Raw genomic sequence first — 10,924 nt, 5'->3', positions numbered from 1 at the left:
TCTTGTGCAAGGGCAGGGTGAAGGGAGGGGGGCGGGTTGTGTGAGAAGGGGCTGCCCAAGCCCGATCAGAATCAGCACCCAAAACCTTGCACTGCCCAGTCAGTTTCTGCAGGCCCGTGATGATGGGCAGCTCTTGCTCCTGAGTCACGGCACCACTGCCCCCCCCACCTGCGGGCAAAAGCAGGAAACTGGGGAAGGAGGCCAGCCAGGCTGGGGCATCCTTCGCACACAGAGGGTTCAGGGAGCTGGGAGCCTGGCCATGGCAGCAGCACTCTCCCTCATGTGCGTGGCTCCGATCCTGCTGGTGATGACGCCTGCTCTGAGGAGGTGGAGGCCAGCCCTTTGGTGTGGGAGGGGGCGGCAGGCCAGCGCGGCGCTCCCTATATGGGGGCACTCTAGGCAACTGCCTAACCTGGCTATATGACGCACCAGCCCTACCCATTGCTCCCTTTCTACCCCAAGCATACATCTGTCTCTATTTGTATATCACCTACCTGCATCTTGTCTCTGTATGGGTTCTGTATAATGCCAGCCCTGTAGTCTCAATACTCAGGATATAGGAGTGCCCATTCCATCCATGTAGATTATAGATCATAACCCCTGTATGTGTCAAGTAATATCAGGCACCAACCTCAGTAGCCTGAAATGAATGGTACCTTATTTCCAACAACCAGCTGCCATGATTGCTGGAATTGGAAATCCCCTGGATGTCTAGCCTGTCCTTCATCTCAGTAGTGTGATATGCATACTTTCTAATGGGCCGTAGTTCCTGACAGTGCAGTCTGCTGCCCCATTTGGGCTGTGATGGGCAGATGAGCTAGCCACACCTGCACACCTGCATTGTGCGCTGCTTCTCTTTGATAGTGGGTATGCAGGGCGGGCTCATAACCCAAACAACTTTCTTCAGATGTAAGAGCAGTGTTGACTTGTAATATATGCTGGGTGGGGAGGAGACTGAAGGTGCTGATAGCTTAAGTGCCGAAATCCTCAGACTAGCACTGTGTTCCCAGACAAGCTGGAACCAAGGGGAGGAATATTCACTCATTCCCTTGGCAAGATGGATCAGCAGCAACTAATCTTGGGCAGGGTGAAGTGCAAATGAGGGGTGGACCACTTCTCCAGTTGTAGCACTTGGCTGACTGGTGGCAGATAAGATTCAGGCGAAGCAGAGAGGAAGCCAACATAAAGCAATAAAAGACAAGCATGAATATTGTGCTTGCTTATTTTTCTGAAGCAGCAGTATTAATAACGCTATCCAGTACCACTCGTTGACTGAGCCAAGGAGGACGGATGGATCACCAAGAGCCTCTTGCAAATAATTTCTGCAACACTTTTTGATTTTGTAAGTTACTTGATGCCCCAGCCTTGATAGCCCAGGACAGCTAAATTTCGTTAGCACTTGGAAGCTAAGCAGGGACAGCCCTGGCCAGTATTTGGATGGGAGACCACCAAAGAATACCAGAGGCAGGCAGTGGCAAATCACTTGTGAATGTCTGTTTCCTTGAAAACCCTATGGGGTCATCATGAGTTGGCTGCAACTTGACAGCAAAAAGAAGATATTGTATAATTCTCAGTTATTTTACCCTTGGAACACCTTAGGGTAGGTTCTGTGTTCCATTTTTCAGATGGGAAGCAAAAGCTGTCAGAGGCTGGTTCAGCACTGAATGTGGAATGCAAACCTCCCAATACCAAAGGTTTAAGCACAGGTGATACTAAATAAGTAAAGGAAACACTTCTATTGAATCGACTTCATTTTGCACGTGCGCACAAAAAACACCCCCACCAACCTTACTGACATGGGAGGCAGGTAACACGATCATTTCCAGGTTACTTTAAAAAAAACGAATACATTTTTATAGCATTTCAAAAACAGTACCAACCTGGATGGCCTCAGGCTAGCCCAGTCTCACCAGATCTTAGAAGCTAAGCAGCATTGGTCCTGGTTAGTACTTGGATGGGAGGCCAAGGAAGTCCAGAGACGGGCAAAGGCAAAATCATCTCAGTTTGTCTCTTGCCTTGAAAACCATATGAGGTTGCAGTAAGTCAGCTGTGACGATGGCACTTTCCACCACCAGATTTTTATATACCCGTGTTTAAAATAACCAGTGAATATCTGTGTGGTGTATTGACTAATCAGGAGGTCCCTGGTTTGATTTTTGAACTCATGAAGCTGTATTATATTGTGCATGACCAAGCCTTAATCTCCAAGCCTCATCTACCACCCCCCCATGCAATCTGCAACATAGTGGAGAATAATGTTGACTTTACCTTCCAGCTGGGCTCTTTTTGTAGAAAAAGCCCAGCAGGAACTCATTAGCATAATAGGCCACACCCAACACCAGAAACTCATTAGCATATTAGGCCACACCCAACACCAGAAACTCATTAGCATAATAGGCCACACCCAACACCAGAAACTCATTAGCATATTAGGCCACACCCTGCCAGCACAGCTCATTCGCACATTAGGACGCACCCCCATGTTACCAGAAGTGTGGTTATCCAGCCACACCCACCTTTTGCTTCTTATTCTGTTTACCTTGTTTGTTGTCAAAACCCAGGGCTTTTTTGTAGCAGGAACTCCTTTGCATGTTAGGCCACACACCCGTAATGTAGCCAATCCTTTTTTTTTAATAAAGGTTTTATTGACTCTCCTAAAAAGGAAGGGTGTTTCGCTTAAATAGAAAAATAGGGAGGGTGTATAGTGGGAGAAAGAGAAAGCTGAGTGATATATTAACTGGTAAATTAAACTGTTAGTAGTGTCCAATCAATCTTCTTAGGCTTCTTCTGTGAGCAGTCAAATTTCTTTTTTCAATCCGGTTACAGGTATTATCTATGTTAGTATGTTAGTAATGTTCCTTTGAATTTCTGTTAAAAAGCTTCTTCAGGGCGCCTTCAGAACCGCTTCTTTGCGTGCTGGTTTCTTGTACACTCCCGATAGCATGGAGGAGCTTCCTCTGTTTTCTTCTCCTTCCGGCTTTTTTTCCCCATCCTCCTTCGGGTCGTTGTTAACACTTTCAGTTCATATGCTATAAATCCTCTTTCTTTCCTGCCATTCCAGGAGAGCTCCAGCTTTGAGAATGGTATTTAATTCCGGTTTTGCTTTTATACGGTCCCAATCTCTCCGCTGGAACCTCCTCCGCAACTGTTGACTTTTAAAAGCGCTTATAAGGCACTTTCTCGCTGTCACAGTTCAACTTTTTCTCTTTTCACAATTCCCCGTCAGATTCACAGCCATAAACAGTCCAAGCAGTAAGCAGCCGGCTCTCACCCATAAGCAAATGCCCAGACCGGAAGTTCCTCCCTTCTTCTCCGCTTGTCTTTACCCAGCTCCGACATCTTGGGGGTTTTTTTGTTTACTTTTAATAAAGTTCTTAAAGCGCGCTCCAGAGAGACAAAACTTTTTCATGCTTCGTTTCAAATACATCAAAGGAAATCACTACTATTCGCTCAGTCCATTCCCCCCTCCCTTACTTTCTCGCTTATGAAGTTAGAGGATTAACCTCCTCATCTTTTTCGCTGGGGGGGGGTAGCGCTCTTAGTTCTTTTTCTCTGCATTTTGACAACTCACAGTTAAGCCGATCTTTTCTTTTTCCATTTTTTCGGATGATCGCTTTATCACTCGGTGACGTCTGGTGGCTCCGCTAAACCCCGTGAAATGGGGTCGCTCACGCAGCAAGGTCCATTGGGGCAGGGCATGGCGGGAGCCTCGGTCTCCGACCTCTCGGCCGAAAGAGAGACTCCCCCCTAGTACGCCCTAAAGCGCCCCGGATCCGAGCTCCTCTCTTCCTGAGGGGCTCGTTCAGGTCTCCGCTCGTGCGGATTCCCTCCTCCACCGCGGGCGGGCGAGACACCTTCGGGAGCGACCCGAGGATGTGTCCGCCATTCGCGGGAGCCAAACCGGAAGCCTTCCCTAATGTAGCCAATCCTAACGAGTTTCTGCTGTTGGGAAATGACCCTGACTCATGTGACCCCCAAGAGGTCTCTAGGGTATCATGTGACCCCTCTATGAACTTGTTTCATTGCTCCAGACCAATAGAAAAGGGTTTTGAGTTTGTGGTATGCACAGGTGGGAAACTGAGTGGCTATAGTGCACCCCCACTCCAGAGAAACCCTGAAGGGGGGGGATGTGACCCTTCTATGAACTTGACTCATTGTTCTGGGCCAACAGGAAAGGGTTTTGAGTTTGTGGGAAGCATTGGTGGAAAGATGAGTGGGGAAATGCACCCCTACTCCTGAGAAACTATGAAGGGGCACATGTTACCCCTCTATGAATGTGTCTCATCACTCTGGGCCAATAGGAAAGGGTTGTTAGTTTCTGGGATGCACAGGTGGAAAGTTGGAGGGTAACAGTACCCCAGTTGCTGAAAGTGTCCTAAGAGATCCCTCTAAGTAGTCATCTCAGTGCCATGGACTAACTGGAATGGGGTTTGAGTTTGTGGAATGCACGAACTACAGCACCCCACCTCCCACTAGGAATGGGCACAAACCAGGGAAAATGCAGTCGGCTTGTGGTTCGTGGTGTGCCCAATTTCTGAGTCACAGACGGTCATGAACTTTTAAGAGCCAAATGGACTGGTTCAGTTTGTGAGGTTCGTGGTGCAGTGGGACACACACCCCAGCATGCTAGAGCCACCAAACTCACAGGGGATCTGTTTTGCATGAAGACTGATTTCTCCACTCCTGTTAGCCTAGAGAGCATATCCAGGAAAGCTTGTGTGGGCAGATATGAAATAATTACGTTGAATGCAGCAGATCTCAGTACACCTTCCTTTTGGAAATGTTCTCCCGTCCTCCCCCCCCCCTACCCTTTAGTCTAATGTAGCACGTCTTGTAGGAGGGGAGCGAGAAGATGCAAAGCTTATCAACTCATCTGTTTGCTACAGGTGGGGGTAAATTCAGAAAGCACGCAGGGGTGTGGGGAGAGGCATGATATGTAGCTTGCCTGGCCTGCAAGTGAGGGTCTAGTGGAGAAAAGCATTGTTTTTGGTCGCTCACAGGTTTTCTAATTTGTCTCTGTGACTGACGTGATACAGAGATGGGAGCTTCCTCCCATCCTAAAACACCACGCCCTAGAAAGGGCAGATAATAGCACTTGGGGGGGGGTGTTTACATTAGCAACAGGAAGGTAATTATTCACACGGTACACTCCTGTTATCTCTTGCGTAATTTCTTTTGCCATAGGTAACAAACGGCAAAAATGATGTTTAATTGTCTGTATGATGCCTACAGCATTTCCTTTCTTTCATCTTACAAGCGGAAGCTTTGAAACATACTCCCGCACCTAAGCACAGAACATTTCCTCCCACACCTAAGACCTCTTTTGAGCCAGGATAATGAAATGTAAAAGTGGACGTACAGGTGAAAAATGGGGGATCCAGGAGATTTTAACTTTGTAATTGTTCTGGGCACCTTGGATGCAGCCCTGTGCTGACCCACGAACCTGCTTGCAGTGCTGAGAGGTGAGAAATGTATCTTGAAGTGCATTTTCCCCAACCTAAACAGTGACCTTGTAGATTCCTGAAGCGTCCAAACCTCCCTCATGCCACCTGTTTAAGACTAGCAGCCTGTAACCACATGCAAAGAAACATACATGCAGAAGAACCAGTTTCTCATCGCATTAGAAACCTAGGTCCTTCCTTTGCTTCCCTTTTAGTCTATAGCAGGGGTCATTTTGTAGAAAAAGAGCTAGGGGAACTCATTAGCATAACTCATTAGCATATGCCACACCCCCTGACATCACCGGACGTGTGTCATAAGGCCACACACCCCACCTCCAACGGTCCCGGCCGCCGCCACCGGCCTTGCAGCTCCACTGCCAAGCCCCATGAGGGGCCCGGCGGTGGACCTGCAAGGCCGACGGGAGTCCAAGGAAGCCCCGCGAAGGCCCTCCCTGGCCCCAGGCAGGCAGGGGTGGGGAGAGGCAGGGAGGAAGCAACTTACCCCTCCCTCTTCTCCTGCCTCCTCCTGGCTGAATGAGGGCCGGAAGCGGGGCGGCCGGAAGCAGGGGGCGGGGCTTCGTCATGTGCCCCGCCTCCCGTACCTCACCCGGGGGAACTGCGATCCCCCGCGATCCCCCCCGAAATGACCTCTGGTCTATAGAGTCCTTTGTTCAGTTGCAGTTGCTAGGTAATTACTGGCATGCCAGCTATGATATTTGAAGCTCAGGGAGAATTATCTGCTAAGGATGCACAGTCAGAAATTTAACTAATCAACATTTGATCCAAACGACACCCCATTCAGAAATACTGGAAAAGTTCCTAATTATTTCTAATGTTCAGGAGCCATTGGAAACCTTCCAATATGCGGCTTATTTTGGCACCTTGTTGTCTGATTTCCATTTCTGGGGCAATGGCAAGCTAGAGGGGCCATAAAAACCTTTAAGCTAATTCATAAGCAATATAAATGAGGTTTTTTGAAAAAGCTGGAATGAACTGAAAACAAAGTGGAAATAAATTATGTGTGCATCCCTCCTATCAAGTAATAGGGGGATTCACAACTTGCTTCTCATCAAGTGGGCTAAATGCACAATGCATACATGTTACGTTGGTCTTCTGCCATCAAGTCGCAGCTGACTTATGGCAACCCTGTGGGGTTTTCGAGGCAAGAGACAATCAGAGGTAGTTTGCAATTGCCTGCCTCAGTGCAGCAACCCTTAACTGCCTTGGTGATCAACCATCCAAGTGCTAATCAGGGCTGACCCTGCTTAGCTTCTGAGATCTGATGATGAGATCAGGCTAGCTTGGGCTAACGAGGTCAGGGCAAAAATTATGCCCCCCCCCCCGTTAAATAAGGATGGAGTGAACACTGGGGGGGGGGCTGGGAAAGAGCAGGTTCTCTGTGGCAACCCCACAGGGTTTTTAAGGCAAGAGATGTTCAGAGGCAGTTTGCCATTGGCCGCCTCTGTGTAACAAAACTTGTGAGCTTTCATGAGTCACTGTTCACTTCTTCAAATACGCTTGCTCTTCTCTACAGCTACAGTCAAACACGCCTACCCATCTTGATATAGCCAACCTAGACTTTTTGGTGGTTTCCCACCCAAGTGCTGACCAAGGCTGACCCTGCTTAGCTTCTGAGATCAGGCTAGCCTGAGCTATCAAGGTCAGGATACACATATGTTATTACAAGGTAAGTGGTGGTACTCATCTCTCCTTATATATAATTGAATAGTGGGTGCCAAAGTTCTAATTCTAAAATGCACTCCCTTAGTGTATGGCTGATGGCACTGCTCCTCAGCATATATCGCCACCAATCAGAAGGCAAAGCCCGGGTCCCGCCCACACCACAACTGCTGCGACAACCTGGTCTTTTGTATATGGAAGCTGATTGGACTTCACTCCATTCCACACCTCAAACTCCCCCCCCCCCGCAAGGCAGTTGGAATGTCAGTTGCATATGGAACCTGCTGTATTCTGGTGGTGTGCAGGTCCCAGGTTCATGTTTTAAAAGCAGACTGACACTGTTTGCCCAAAGCCAGAGCACTCTCCCAGAGCCTCTTTCTAGCTCCCGTTGTATTTATTTCCACAACGGGCCTTATTTCTAGTCCTAAATAATTCACATCAGAACTTAAAAAAAAATCACTGTTCAATGAGACCAAAGGTTTTCATCTAATCCAGCATCCTGTTCCCAAAAGTGGCCACAAACACACGGGAAACACGACATGGCTGACCAAAACATGGAAAATACCATGCAAACAAAAACAAAGCACACAATTCTAATATACTACTATAGCTTTATTAATTAATTAAATCATATACTTATCATACTATAAAGACCCTAGTATAACCTGATTATTATAATTAACAATAGTATAGAGATACAATAGATAGAACAATATTCAATCTTGAAGAAATGTCCAAAGTTACAGACGAATATGCAGACAAGGTTCAATGTTGTGACAGTTTTCCTTTAAAGAAGAGACTTAGAAAACATCATGCTGGCTGTCTTGCTCTCAAAAAGGACATTGCAACACGCCTCCCAGGCAAAAATTGCGTGTTTCGAGAAATTCTTCTTCAGGGAAATTATTTCTCCTGGAACTAGATTACAAATACAAATATAACACAGTACACTTTACAGAGTATCCGGGGGACAAAACATAAGAACATAAGGGAAGCCAATGTTGGATCAGGTCAATGGCCCATCCCGTCCAACACTTTGTCACACAGTGGCCAAAAATACCAGGTGCCATCAGGAGGTCCAGCAGTGGGGCTCATTATGTGAATGGCTTCATTATGTGAAGGCAAGATGTGCGAGCATCTTGGTTTTTAAGTCTCATCTGAAACATATGTTCCAATATATGAGTTTTTAAACTCCTCATGGTGGACCCCACATAATATCTGGGGCAGGGGCACCATAAAACATAGACCACTCTTGTAGATTTACAATTGGTGAATTGTTTTAGTCCCCATATAAAATTGTTTATTGTGATCTCATTAGTCTGGGTAGTGTGTTGACATGCTAAACAATTTTTACCACACTTAAAGTGTCCTAAAGGCAAATTAGACTTGGATTCGAAATTTCTCATAGAAGAAGAAGAAGAAGAGATTGGATTTATATCCTTCCCTTCACTACCTAAGGGAGTCTCAGAGCGGTTTACAAACTCCTTTCCCTTCCCCTCCCCACAAAAGACACCCTGTGAGGTAGGTGGGGCTAAGAGAGCTCTGACAGAAACCGCTTTTTTTTCAAGAACAGCTCTTATCAGAACTATGGCTTGCCCAAGGTCATCCAGCCAGGTGCATGCAGAGGAGTGGGGAATCAAATCCGGTTCTCTCAGATTAGAGTCCGTGCACTTAACCACTACACTAAACTGGCTCTCATATCAGAATGAACCACCATATCCTGAATGTTGGAACTCCTTTTATATCCTATTCTAGGAAAGTTAGAACACCCCTGTAAGTGCTGTATGATGTGCCAATGTCGGCAGAGTATTCTAGTAATCCTACTCAATCTTGGGGAGTATTGCAGTGCACAAGAGAAGCAAGATTTTGCTGTATAAAAATTTCATCCCTGGCCATCATTACTCAGTGGACTACTGTCTCTGAACCTGGAGATCCTGTTTAGCTCTGATGGCCAATAGATGTGGAGTGCACCAATTATGTTGTTTTACTGAACCATTTGAACTCAACTGTGTGAATGTGAAGGCAAAAGAAAGAGGGAAGATCTACTGAAAGGAGAAAAGTAGACAGTGCAGTTGGGATCAGTGTTCCCACTAAGCTGAGTTAGTGTAATCCGGCTCACAGTTTTTTAGCCTCCAGCTCACACATTTTTGTTTTAGCTCAGGAAGGATGTCTCCAGAGTAAACTAATTTATGCAGTGGCCAAATCGGTCACTCACAAATTTAATGTCAGTAGCTAACATGGTGGAATTTTTGCTCACAAGACTCGACAGCTTAGAGGGAGCATTGGTTGGGAGATTCATTTTTTGGAGAGAAAAATCACTGGGTTGAGAAATATCTGGGGACTTGGGGATGGAGCCTGGAGAGGGCAAGATTTGGAGAAGGGATGGACTTCGGTGAAGTATAAGGCCACAGAGTCCACCCTCCAAAGCAGCCATTTTCTCTAAAGGAACTGATCTCTGTAGTCTGGAGATCAGTTTTAATTCTGGGAGAGCTCCAGTCCCTATCTGGAAGTTGGCAACCCCAGCTAATCAGGAGGGGGATGGAGTCCTTAATGTAGGGATATGTCTGCTGTTTGAGATCTCCTGTGGTTGGATGGTTCCTCTGTAAAAAGAAAAAAGGATGTACAGAACTGTACCTTAAATAACACTACGCTAACAAACTCAGATGGCTGTTTATTTGCTGTCCCACTTTCTTGTGATTGAAATAGGTGAAATTATTTACCCTGATCCGTATTCCACTGCAAAGAGTTTAAGTACCCTACCTGAAATAGCATTCGCAGCCAGGCTGGACCTTACGGTATCACTGGGGTTTTAGCAACGCAGATGTCGCCTGGCCATTGTGCACTGTTATGTCCTCATTTTTTTAAATAAATTTTTATTATTTACAAGTGTAAAACAGAAATACAACCCACCACCAAGACACCCACAACCCCACCTCCACCCATCATCGTATAATCAGATCCATCGGCTAGTCCTCCGAAAAATGTAACTAGTTTAACAAATTATTTGTAATACAGACTTCCTCAAAAGTTCCTTTCAATCCAGTTGTATACATTCGACCACATTGTTTGAAACGTTGAATTCATCCTACCATGGAGTTTTTGAGTTAAATTATCCATCTCCATGACTTCAACCATTTTATTAATAAAATCCCATCTATCTGGTTCTTCATCTCTCTTCCAATAGCTGGCTAATACTATTCTGGCTGCCGCCAATAAATTTATCACCACATGCTTGTCTTCCTTTTTCCAGCTTTCCGGTAGAATGCTTAGCAAAAATATTTTGGGATCTAATGATATTTGCATCTTCGTTGCCTGTGTAATCACCAGATGAACCTCTTTCCAATATTTCTTTACTATTGTACACGACCACCATACATGGTAAAAGGAGCTCCTGGCTCCTTAAAGAAATCGTTTTTTAATGTTTAAATTGTTTATTATGTTCGATTTATAGCCTGCCCTTTCCTGTAAAGCAGGGCTCAGGGCGGGTAACAATAATATAACAATATTAAAAAAATAAATATAAATTAATAATTAAATATCAATTAAGCATTAAAACCCATATAGTACAATTCATAATTAACAATCAGATGGCAATACTCCAACTCGACAGAGATCCTGCTTCAAGTGCATCCATGGTTGTTGGAATGAAGGTACAGCTGGACAGGTGGACGAACTAAGTAAAGCCAAATAAAGCCAAATAAGGCAAGGGGAGGCCAATCCTGCTGGAATGTCCACTGCCACAACCATAGAACTGGTGGAATGGCTCCATTTTGCAGGCCCTGCGGAATTGCATCAGGTCCCACAGG

This window comes from Gekko japonicus, unplaced genomic scaffold (genome assembly GCF_001447785.1).
Source record: "Gekko japonicus isolate JY-2015 unplaced genomic scaffold, Gekko_japonicus_V1.1 scaffold913, whole genome shotgun sequence".
NCBI classification, from domain to species: Eukaryota; Metazoa; Chordata; class Lepidosauria; order Squamata; family Gekkonidae; genus Gekko; species Gekko japonicus.
This window is presented reverse-complemented; position numbering follows the sequence as displayed.